Source organism: Bos taurus, chromosome 2 (genome assembly GCF_002263795.3).
Source record: "Bos taurus isolate L1 Dominette 01449 registration number 42190680 breed Hereford chromosome 2, ARS-UCD2.0, whole genome shotgun sequence".
Lineage (NCBI taxonomy): Eukaryota > Metazoa > Chordata > Mammalia > Artiodactyla > Bovidae > Bos > Bos taurus.
The window spans coordinates 61,800,651-61,813,705 of NC_037329.1; the positions used below are offsets into that span (position 1 = coordinate 61,800,651).

The following is a 13,055-nucleotide window of genomic DNA, read 5'->3' on the forward strand; positions in this document are numbered from 1 at the left end:
AAACCCGTGGCGGGAGTTGGAGATTCTGCAGCGGATACACCAGGTGTGGTCGTCCGGGAGTGGCGTGGCGGGGTAGTTGGTAGTTTCTTGCGTGAGTGATAGGAAGTTGAACAGAATTTAATTGCATTTTAAGAAAGAGTGGGTAAAATGGGATGGGGGTAGTTCCAAAGTCCAAGATGCGGTTCTCCAGCCTCCTTGTCAATCCCGGAGTCTCACTTGTCTTTTGACTTGCCAAGTATTAGATTGCACGCATAAATTTGGGGAGTGTGCCTCTAAAACCTTCACGTCTTCACTTTGACTAAAAGGAAGCGACTCAGAAGTTCTGAGCGAAGTCTTCCCATTTTTACAAACCAACTGAAGGCTGGTTCGAAGAAAAACTGCAGAAGGGCTCATGATTGATACTTGAGAATAAGCGCATTACTTTTTTTTTTTTTTTTTTTTAGTAAAGCAGACATTAAACAAGGGTCGACAGGATGCCAACTATAGTACCCCGATGAATACAGATCATCAGAAAGGCGTTGGAGCCAAAAGCCTAAAAAGTTGAACACACTAGGCCCTGTTTGTGCCCCTGTCCGGGTGCTAAGTTGTGTGTGTGTGTTTACCGTTGAACGTTCCCTTTGAGGTTCCTTGGATAACTCATTGATCAAAGGAAATGCAGAAGGTGGTATAAGACAAGTTCTTCCCCCCAACCCCTCCAAAAACAGGACTCCCTCCCCAAGCCTGATGGCTTTCACCATCATTTTGACAGACTTTCTCCGATAAGTTCTTACTCAATTTTCTCTCTTCTTTCGCTGAGACTTTGTCTTAGAAGTTATATTGTAAATATTTATTGAGAATTTAATATTGTGTTAGGCACTATGCTGCCTTCCTGGTGGCGCAGACTGTAAAGAATCTGCCTGCAGTGCGGGAAACCTGGGTTTCATGCCTGGGCTGGGAAGATCTGCTGGAGAAGGAAGGGACAGGCTACCCACTCTTGTATTCTTGCCTGGAGAATCCAATGGACAGAGGAGCCTGGCGGGCTACAGTGCATGGGGTTGCAAAGAGTCTAGTTTAATTGCTAGACTGAGCAATTAAACCCAGGCCAACCAGGCACTATGCCAGATTTAGGAATAGCAGTGCCAAAAAGACAGGCTCCTTATGCAAAAGTAGTGAGGAAGACAGAAGCCAAACAAAATTAATGGTAGGGTTACTTGTTGTATCTCTAAGTCAGATCTTCATTAGTCATGTTTTGCTAGTTTTTTCATTCTACCTGTGGACTAAACTAAGCATATTTTCTCTGGGTTCTTTTTTTTTTTTTTACTTGAAACACTGATAGGTTTGTTTCCTAGACTCATGAGTGGTGTTTATACATCAACTAGATGATAAATTTTATAGTGTAATACTGGTAGATACAGGAATGTCATCTCACTTTTCAGCCAAACAGTGTTCTGAGTCCTTCAGAGTGTTGCCTCTTTCTTTTTAATGCTAATTGGGGATTTCTTATAATTTAGCAGAAAGTTCTTCTATAGATGCTTAGATTTTTTTTTGTCATGAGTGCTTCCAGTATAAATCAAGTCAATAAATAATAATGATGGTTTTCATTTTATTGACTATTTCCTTTGAGCCAGGAATGGTGTTAAGTGCTTTCAAGAGTGTCTCCTTCAGCAATCTGCAAGGATTGTTCTGTGACATTTTATAGGTGAAGAAATTGGAGCTCAGTGAAGACTAAAAATTTTTTTTATTGGCGTATTAGTTGATTTCAAATGTTGCGTTAGTTTCTCCTGTACAGCAAGGTGAATCAGTTACGTATGTACATATATCCACTCGTAAATTTTTTCCCCTTTAGGTCATTACAGAGTATTGAGTAGAGTTCTCTGTGCTATACAGTAGGCCCTTATTAGTTACCTGTTTTATGTATAGTAATGTGTATATGTCAATGGGCTTCCCAGGTCACTCAGCTGGTAAAGAAGCCATCTGCAGTGCGGGAGACCTGGGTTCAATTCACGGGTTGGGAAGATCCCCTGGAAGAAGGCATGGCATCCCACTCCAGTATTCTTGCCTGGAAAATTCCATGGAGAGAGGAGCCTGGTGGGCTTACAGTGCATGGGGTTGCAAAGAGTCGGACATGACTGAGCGACTAAGCACAGCACAGCACAGCACAGCACATATGTTAACGCCAGTCTCCCACTTTATCTGTCCTCACCCTCAATAAGACTTTAAGGCCTTGGTCAGCAAACTTTGGAGCTGAGATTCACATCCAGCTCTGTCTCATTCCTGAATTCTTAACCACTGCTCACCCTGCCTCTTATTTATTAATTCCCCAATATGTGCCAGGCATATAGTGAGAAATGTGAAATTTCATCCTAGGATTCTAGAACCAATAGTGGCAGTCACTTCCTCTTTTGGTTTTCCTTTGGCATCACATAATACATACTCATTGTATTTAAAAACACAGGAAAATGTAAAAAAGGAAGTAAAGCTCATTAATATTCCTATTGCTCAAAGATACTTCTATTAAATTTTGATGAGTATCTTTTCAGATCTCTATCTTAATAGATACAGACGTGAATGAATAGTATGAGACTACTTTGCTCTTTTGTAAGCTTTCTTGACTCAAAAAGTAGTCTGTGACTATGACTGAAGATCAGTATTATCATTTTTGATGGCTATATAGAATTAGATTGTATATTTCTAACAACCATTTCCTAACTATTTTTAATTGTAAAAAATATATAAACTTTACAATTTTAACCACTTGTAAGTGTACAGTACAGTAGTGTTAAGTATATGCACCTTGTCATGCAACAGATCTGTGGAAAATTTTCATCTTACAAAACTGAAACTCTTTACTTACTGAACAACTTGACTCCTTTTCCTGCCTCTCACAGCCCTTGGCAACCACCATTCTACTTACTGTTTGCAAGAGTTTGACTTTATATGCCTCATATAAGTGAAATCATGAAGTATTTGTCCTTCTGTGATTGGCTTATTTCACTTAGCATCATGCTGTCGTGGTTCGTTCATGTCGTGGCATATGGCTGGATTTCCCTTTTTTTTTTTAAGGCTGAATTAATATTTCATTGCTTGTATAATCAGTATTTTATTTATCCATTCATCTGCCGGTGAACATTTATGTTGCTTCCACTTATTGGCTGTTGTGAATAATGCTTCAGTAAATGTTAATGTCTCTTCAAGATCCTCTGTTTAGTTCTTTTGGACATATGTGTTCTTTTGGATATATGTATATACATATGTATACTTCTGGGTATATAGCTACACCCAGAAGTGGGATCAACTATTAATTTTTAAAAGCAGTGCTATCATGAGTATCATTTTTTTATGCTTTCCTGATTATCCCTTAAATCTAACTTTTTAGGAATAGTGTGATTTTGAATTATTTATTTACTAATACAAAACTGTAATTCCTAAATTGCTTTTCAGAGAGATTATGCCTGTTTTCTTTCCTATTAACAGTGTTTCAGAGCACCAGTTTCCCATCTTTTATTCTATTCAGTCTGATTGTAAAAAGTGATCCATCATTTACTTAATTCTATCTAGTTGAATTTGGTTGATGTTGAGCATCTTTTATGTGTACATTATCCATTGTTGTTTAATCTCTTTTGAGTAGACTGTTATCTTTCATAGACTCTTAGTGATTTTAAAGAAATTACTTCATAGGTTTTTAACTCATCATGTATTTTGCTTTTACTCTCATTTTGAATTTGATGTTTTTAACTTTTTAATTCTGTTCTTCTATGACATAGTATAAATTATTTTAGTGTTGAAATTTATGTCTTTTCCCTTATGGTTTCTAGATTATTTGTGATACTTAAAAAAGCTTTATGATGAATAGAAAGTAGATAATAAAACATAATATGTATATGCAATTTTTATTTGTTTTTACATTTGATTTTGAAACCATGTAACCAGATTGGGAGTTGAACCCATGGGTTGGGACTTGGACGTAGCCAAAACCCAGACTGGGACTTGAATCCACAGACTTTTAGCTGAGAGCACACATAATCTTAGGAATTAGTAAAGCTCATGTTCTTGATGTCTTATCACAGCAAGCATTGAATGAGAAAGAAACCCATAGGCAAGAAATGGATTTATTTTGAGAGAAACACAGTCCACAGGCAGTGTGGGCCATCTCAAAAGGTGACAGAGGCCGCAGTCTGTGGGGTTGACAGTTTTTATGTTGTTTAGTTGCTAAGTCATGGCTGACACTTCTGGACCCCACAAACTGCAGTACACCACGCTTCCCTGTCCTTCACTATTTTCCACAGTTTGCTCAGACTCATGTCCATTGAATCGGTGATGCCATCCAACAACCTCATCCTGTCACCCCTTCTCCTCCTGCCCTTAATCTTTGCCAGCATCAGGGTGTTTTCTAATGAGTCAGCTCTTTGCATCAGGTGGCCCAAGTATTGGGTCTTCAGCTTAAGCATCAATCATTCCAATGAACCTTCAGTATTGATTGCTTTGATCTCCTTGCTGCACAAGGGACTCAAGAGTCTGCTCCAACACCACAATTTGAAAACATCATTTCTTTGGCACTCAGCATTGTTTATGGTCCAACTCTCACATCCATTCATGACTACTGGAAACCATAGCTTGGAGTATATGGACCTTTGTCAGCAAAGTGATGTCTCTGCTTTTTAATACACTGTGTAGGTTTGTCATAGCTTTTCTTCCAGAGAATAAGTGTCTTTTAATTTTGTGACTGCAGTGATTTTGGAGCCCAAGAAAATAAAATCTGCCATTGTTTCCACTTTTCCTGCATCTGTTTGTCACAAAGTGATGGGACCGGATACCATAATCTTAGTTCTTTGAATGTTGAGTTTTAAGCCAGCTTTTTTACTCTCCTCTTTCATTTTCATCAACAGGCTCTTTAGTTCCTCTTCACTTTCTATATATGGTAACATCTGCATATCTGAGGTTGTTGATATTTCCCCAGGCAATCTTGATCCCAGCTTGTGCTTCATCTAGCCTTCCATTTCCCATGATGCACTCTGCATATAAATTAAATAAGTACAGTGACAGTATATAGCCTTGACATACTCCTTTTCTGATTTTGAACCAGTCTGTTTTTCCATGTCCATTTCTAACTGTTGCTTCTTGTCCTGCATACAGGTTTCCTAGGAGTCAGGTAAGGTGATCTGGTATTCCTATTTCTTTAAGAATGTTCCACAGTTTATTGTGACCCACTCAGTCAAAGACTTTAGTGTAGTAAATGAATCAGAAGTAGATGTTTTTCTGGAGTTCCCTTGCTTTTTCTGCGATCCAATGGATGCTGGCAATTTGATCTCTGATTCCTTTGCCTTTTCTAAATCCAGCTTGTACATCTGAAAGTTCTTGGTTCACATACTGCTGAAGCCTAGTTTAAAGGATTTTGAACATTACCTTGATAGCGTGTGAAATGAGTGCAGTTGTATGCATTTTTAACATTCTTCCACATTGCCCTTCTTTGGGATTGGAATGAAAACTGACTTTTTCCAGTCCTGTGGCCAGTGCTGAGTTTTCCAAATTTGCTGGCATATTGAGTGCAGTGCTTTCACAGCATCATCATTTAGGATTTGAAATAGCTCAGCTGATATTCCATTACTCCACTAGTTTTGTTGGTAGTAATGCTTCCTAAGGCCTACTTGACTTCACACTCCTGGATGTCTGGCTCTAGGTGAGTGACCGCACTGTTTGGTTATCTGAGTTGTTACCACCTTTTTTTTTGTATAGTTATTCTCTGTATTCTTGCCACCTCTTCTTAATCTCTTTTGCTTCTCTTAGATCCTTGCTGTTTCTGTCCTTTATTGTGCCCATCTTTGCATGAAGTATTCCCCTGTTATCTCTAACTTTCTTGAAGATATTTCCAGTCTTTCCCATTCTGTTGCTTTCCTCTATTTCTTTGCATTGTTCACTTAAAAAGAAAGACTTTTCCTTATCTCTCCATACTGTTCCTTGCAATTCTGCATTCAGTTCGGTATATCTTTCTCTTTCTCCTTTGCATTTTACTTCTCTTCTTTTCTCAGCTATTTGTAAGGCCTTCTTAGATAACCACTTTGACTTCTTGTATTTCTTTTTCTTTTGGATGGTTTTGGTTACCACGTCCTATACAGTGGTATAAACCTCCATCCTTAGTTCTTCAGTCACTGTCTACCAGATCTAATCCTTTGAGTCTATTTGTATTTATGTTTTGTTCAGTCACTCATTCGTCTCCAACTCTTTGCAACCCCATAAACTGCATGACACCAGGCTTCCCTGTCCTTCACCATCTCCCAAGCTTGCTCAAACTCATGTCCATTGAGTCAGTGATGCATCTCCGCCTCTCTTGTCCCCTTTCCCTGCCTTCAATGTTTCCCAGTATCAGGGTCTTTTCTTATGAGTCAGCTGTTCGCATCAGGTAGCCAAAGGATTGGAGATTCAGCTTTAGCATCAGTCCTTCCAATGAATATTCAGGGTTGATTTCCTTTAGGAATGACTGGTTTGATCTCCTTGCAGTCCAAGGGACTCTCAAGAGACTTCTCCAACACCACGGTTCAAAAGCATCAATTCTTCGACGTTCAGCCTTCTTTATAGTCCAACTCTCACATCCATACATAACTACTGGAAAAACCATAGCCTTGACTAGATGGACCCTTGTTGGCAAAGTAATGTCTCTGCTTTTTAATATGCTGTCTAGGCTGGTTATAGCTTTTCTTCCAAGGAACAAGCATCTTTTAATTTCATGGCTACAGTCACCATCTGCAATGGTTTTGGAGTCCAAGAAAAAGTCTGTCACTGTTTCCATTGTTTCCCCATTTGCCATGAAGTGACGGGACCGGATGCTGTGATCTTTGTTTTTTGAATGTTGAAGTTTAAGCCAGCTGTTTTACTCTCCTCTTTCACTTTCATCAAGAGGCTCTTTAGTTCCTCTTCTCTTTCTGCCATAGGGTGCTGTCATCTGCATATCTGAGATTATTCATATTTTTCCCTGCAGTCTTGATTCCAGCTTGTACTTCATCCAGCCCTGCATTTCACATGATGTACTCAAATATAAGTTAAATAAGCTGGTGACAATATGCAGCCTGGACGTACTTCTTTCCCAATTTGGAACCAGTTCGTTGTTCCATATCCAGTTCTGTTACTTCTTGACCTGCATACAGGTTTCTCAGGAGGCAGCTAAGGTGGTCTGGTATTCCCATCTCTTGATAAGAATTTTACACAGTTTTTTGTAATCTACACAAAGGCTTTAGCATAGTCGTTGCTCAGTCGTGTTCAACTCTTTGTGACCCCATGGGTTATATAGCCTACGAGGCTCCTCCATCCATAAGATTCTCCAGGCAAGAATACGGGAGTGGGTTGCCATTTCCTTCTCCAGGGGATCTTACCCACCCAAGGATTGAACCCGGGTCTCCTGTATTGCAAGCAGACGCCTTTACCATCTGAGCCACCATGGATATTTTTCAATGAAGCAGAAGTAGATGTTTTTCTGGAATTGTCTTGCTTTGTCTATGAGCCAACCGATGTTAGCAATTTGATCTCTGGTCCCTCTTCCTTTTCTAAATCAGGTAATTTCATAGGCTAATGAGTGGGAAGAGTATTCCAAATATTTGGGGGGAGGAGTGGGGATTTCTAGGAATTGGGCCACTGCCCATTTTTTGGTCCTTTATGGTTAACCTTAGAACTGTCATGGTGCCTGTGTATGTATCATTTAGCTTGTTGATATGTTACAGTGAATGTATACTGAGGCTCAAGGTCTAGTGGAAGTCAAATATGTGCTGTCTTGAACCTATTTGGTTCCAATAAGTTTATGTCATATCGTCAGACGATGTTCTTCTTTTAAAGGTTGTGCCCTGCCCTCCTCCCGCCTGTTTCAGTTTCACAATTTATATATACTTGGTTTTGTTTGGGTTCTCTTCTCTTTGATTGTTCTGTCTTTTCTTTGACTCGTACCACACCCATTTTCTTAATTTCTGTAACTTTATGTTTTTGTATCTGGTATGGTGTGCTTTCACTACTTTAGATATTTTCTTGCCGTTCTCACATTTTCTTGCTTTTTATTAGGTGGATTTTGGTGTCATTTTGTCAAGTTAAAAACAAATATCTGCACTTTTTATTTTTTGGCTCCACTGTGTAGCATGCAGGATCTTAGCTCCCAGTTTAGAACCGAACCCTTTCCCCCTGGAGATAAAGGGCAGAGTCTTAAACACTGGACTGCCAAGGAAGTCTCAATATCTGTACTTTTATATTTTAACAAAATACAAGTTTGACATTTTTACAGATGTAGAATACTACCTAAAGGCATATTTCATTTCATATTAACAATACAGAATTTTTCATTGTAGAGTCAAGGTTAATTGGGGCATTCTGTGCTTTGTTAAAATATGTTTTTATTAGAGTTAGATCTAAATGGTGATACTTTAAGAGCACATGTAATTTTTAAACTTATATACTTACTTTTTATACAGAGGCTAATATTTTGTAGGGGCTTTCTGTAGGATCTGATCACTTCTGAATGCTTTTATTTCTATTTGTAACTACTTATTCTACTGTGTCTTTTCAGAGTACCTCACATTCACCCTATCTCCTTAATGTGTTCATCTTCTTTTTTACTCTCTATATCAATTGTATATTTGGTCAAGAAATATTGAGCATCTCTTATGAAAGTTATTAGGTAATGGTCAAGAAGATGGGCTCCAGGCTGGGAAGGCTTGATTGTGAGATCTTCCTTGTACTCCTTCAGTGACCTTTGGCAGAATACTTAACTATCCAGTGCCATTGTTTTCGTATCTGTAAAACTGAGACAAAGGAAATTGCAGGCCATTGTTAACCTAAAATGATTTAATATATGTAAAACATTTAATATATGCCTGGAGTTTAGTGGGTGCTGGATTTTGTTAATATTATTTTTATTGACCTGGGCTAATACTAGAGAGATGCTTCCTAAGGCCCCCTTGACTTCACACTCCAGGATGTTGGACTGTAGGTGAGTGATCACATCATTAATTGTGGTTATCCGGGTCCTTAAGATTTTTTTTTGTACAGTTCTTCTGTGTGTTCTTGCCACCTCTTCTTAATATCTTCTGCTTCTGTTAGGTCTATACCATTTTTGTGCTTTATTCTGCCCATCTTGGCATGAAATAGTTCCTTAGTATCTCTAATTTTCTTGAAGCAACCTCTAGTCTTTCCCATTTGGTTGTTTTCCTTTATTTCTTTGTATTGTTTACTTCAGAAGGTTTTCTTGTCTCTCCTTGCTTTTCTTTGGAATTCTGCATTCAGATGGATATAGCTTTCCTTTTCGCCTTTGCCTTTCAGTTCAGTTCATTTCAGTTCAGTTGCTCAGTCATGTCCAACTTTGCATCCCCATGAATTGCAGCACGCCAGGCCTCCCTGTCCATCACCAACTCCCAGATTTCACTCAAACTCACATCCATCGAGTCAATGATGCCATCCAGCCATCTCATCCTCTGTCGTCCCCTTCTCCTCCTGCCCCCAATCCCTCCCAGCATCAAAGTCTTTTCCAGTGAGTCAACTCTTCGCATGAGGTGGCCAAAGTACCAGAATTTCAGCTTTAGCATCAGTCCTTCCAAAGAACACCCAGGACTGATCTCCTTTAGGATGGACTGGTTGGATCTCCTTGCAGTCCAAGGGACTCTCAAGAGTCTTCTCCAACACCACATTTCAAAAGCATCAATTCTTCGGTGCTCAGCTTTCTTCACAGTCCAACTCTCACATCCATACATGCTGGAAAAACCGTAGCCTTGACTAGATGGACCTTTGTTGGCAAAGTAATGTCTCTGCTTTGTAATATGCTATCTAGGTTGGTCATAACTTTCCTTCCAAGGAGTACGCGTCTTTTAATTTCATGGCTGCAGTCACCATCTGCAGTGATTTTGGAGCCCCCAAAAATAAAGTCTGACACTGTTTCCACTGTTTCCCCATCTATTTCCCATGAAGTGATGGGACCAAATGCCATGATCTTCGTTTTCTGAATGTTGAGCTTTAAGCCAACTTTTTCACTCTCCTCTTTCACTTTCATCAAGAAGCTTTTTAGTTCCTCTTCACTTTCTGCCATAAGGGTGGTGTCATCTGCATATCTGAGCTTATTGATATTTGTCCCTGCAATCTTGATTCCAGCTTGTGCTTCTTCCAGCCCAGCATTTCTTATGATGTACTCTGCATATAAGTTAGCTTCTCTTTTTTCTCAGCTCTTTGTAAGGCCTCCTCAGACAACCATTTTGCCTTTCTTTTTCTTGGAGATGGTTTTGATCACCACCTCCTGTACATTGTTAACAAACTTCCATCCATAGTTCTTCAGGCACTCTGTCTATCAGATCTGTTGCTTAGAATCTTAGATCTGTTGCTTAGTACTGTATAGATTCTAAGCAAGTACTGTATAATCTTAAGGGATTTGATTTAGGTCATACCTGAGTGGCCTAGTGATTTTCCCTACTTTTTTCAATTTAAGTCTGAATTTTGCAATAAGGAGTTCATGTTCTGAGCCACAGTCAACTCTGGTCTTGTTTTTGCCGACTGTATAGAGCTTCTCCACCTTTGGCTGCAAAAAATATAATCAATCTGGTTTTGTATTGGCCATTTGGTGATGTCCATGTGTAGAATCATCTCTTGTAGGAAGAGGGTGTTTGCTATGACCAAACAAGTTTGCCAAGTTTTGTTCTCTTAGCAAAACTCTGTTAGCCTTTGTCCTGCTTCATTTTGTACTCCAAGGCCAAACTTGTCTGTTACTCCAGGTATCTCTTGACTTCCTACTTTTGAATTCCCTTCCCCTTTGATGAAAAGGACATCTTTTTTGGTGTTAGTTACAGAAGAACACAATAAACTGTGGAAAATTCTGAAAAAGATGGGAATACCAGACCACCTGACCTGACTCTTGAGAAACCTATATGCAGGTCAGGAAGCAACAGTTAGAACTGGACATGGAACAACAGACTGGTTCCAAATAGGAAAAGGAGTATGTCAAGGCTGTATATTGTCACCCTGCTTATTTAACGTATATGCAGAGTACATCATGAGAAATGCTGGGCTAGAAGAAGCACAAGCTGGAATCAAGATTGCCGGGAGAAATATCAATAAGCTCAGATATACAGATGACACCTCCCTTATGGCAGAAAGTGAAGAGGAACTAAAAAGCCTCTTGATGAAAGTGAAAGAGGAGAGTGAAAAAGTTGGCTTAAAGCTCAACATTCAGAAAACGAAGATCATGGCATTTGGTCCCATCACTTCATGGGAAATAGATGGGGAAACAGTGGAAACAGTGTCAGACTTTAATTTTGGGGTTCCAAAATCACTGCAGATGGTGACTGCAGCCATGAAATTAAAAGATGTTTACTCCTTGGAAGGAAAGTTATGACCAACCTAGATAGAATATTAAAAACCAGAGATATTACTTTGCCAACAAAGGTCTGTCTAGTCAAGGCTATGGTTTTCCAGTGCTCATGTATGGATGTGAGAGTTGGACTGTGAAGAAAGCTGAGTCCCAAAGAATTGATGCTTTTGAAATGTGGTGGTGGAGAAGACTCTTGGGAGTCTCTTGCACTGCAAGGAGATTCTGCCAGTTCACCCTAAAGGTGGTCAGTCTTGGGTGTTCATTGGAAGGACTGATGCTGAAGCTGAAACTCCAATACTTTGGCCACCTCATGCAAAGAGTTGACTCCTTGGAAAAGACTTTGATGCTGGGAGGGATTGGGAGCAGGAGGAGAAGGGGACGATAGAGGATGAGATGGCTGGATGGCATCACCGACTCGATGGACATAAGTTTGAGTGAACTCCGGGAGTTAGTGATGGATAGGGAGGCCTGGCGTGCTGCAATTCATGGGATCGCAAAGAGTTGTACACAACTGAGCGACTGAACTGAACTGAACTGATAGAAGGTCTTGTTAGGTCTTCATAGAACCATTCAACTTCAGCTTTTTTGGCATTAGTGGTTGGGGCATAGACTTGGATCACTGTCATATTGTATGGTTTTCCTTGGAAACGAACAGAGATCATCCTGTCATTCTTGAAATTGCATCCAAGTACTGCTTTTTGGATTCTCTTGTTCAATATGAGGGCCTTGGAATCATCACTGTGAACAAAGCTAGTGGAGGTAATGGAATTCAGCTGAGCTATTTCAAATCCTAGAAGATGATGCTGTTAATGTGCTGCATTCAGTATGCCAGCAAATTTGGAAAACTCAGCCATGGCCACAGGATTGGGAAAGTTCAGTTTTCATTCCAATCCCAAAGAAGGGCAATGCCAAAGGATGCTCAAACTACCACACAATTGCTCTCATTTCATATGCTAGCAAAGTAATGCTGAAAATTCTCCAAGCTAGGCTCCAGCTTCAACGGTACATGAACCAAGAACTTCCAGATGTTCTAGCTGGATTTAGAAAAGGCAAAGGAACCAGAGATCAAATTGCCAACATCCATTGGATCATAGAACAAGCAAGACAATTCTAGAAAAGCATCTGCTTTACTGACTATGTTAAAGCCTTTGACTGTGTGGATCACAACAAACTGTAAAATGCGTAAAGAGATGGGAATACCAGACCACCTTAGCTGCCTCCTGAGAAACCTGTATGCAGGTGAAGAAGCAACAGGACCGGACATGGAACCAGACATGGAACAATGGACTGCTTCCAAATTGGGATAGGAGTTTGTCAATGCTGTATATTGTCACTAGCTTATTTAACTTATATTTGAGTACATCATGTGAAATGCAGGGCTGGATGAAGCACAAGCTAGAATCAAGATTGCAGGGAGAATTATCAATAACCTCAGATATACAGATGATAGCACCCTTATAGCAGCAAGCAAAGAGGAACTAAAGAGCTTCTTGATGAAAATGAAGGAGAGTGAAAAAGCTGGCTTAAAATTCAACATTCAGAAAAGTAACATCATGGCATCCGGTCCGATTACTTCATGGAAAATAGATGGGACACAATGGAAACAGTGACACTTTATTTTCTTGGACTCCCAAATCACTGCAGATGGTAACTGCAGCCATGAAATTGAAAGACACTTGCTCCTTGGAAGAAAAGCTATGGCAAACCAAGACAACGTATTGAAAAACAGAGACATTACCTTGCCGACAAAGGT

General features: G+C 39.7%; 1 protein-coding gene across 1 annotated transcript in view; it reads left to right on the forward strand.

The window, feature by feature from the left end:
• ZRANB3 (zinc finger RANBP2-type containing 3) overlaps positions 1 to 13,055 on the forward strand; it is a 303,685-nt gene continuing 290,630 nt past the window's right edge. Inside the window, exon 1 of the mRNA XM_002685411.7 lies at positions 1 to 43. The gene's annotated coding sequence lies outside the window, so the exon portion shown is untranslated. The remainder of the gene's footprint in view (positions 44 to 13,055) is intronic.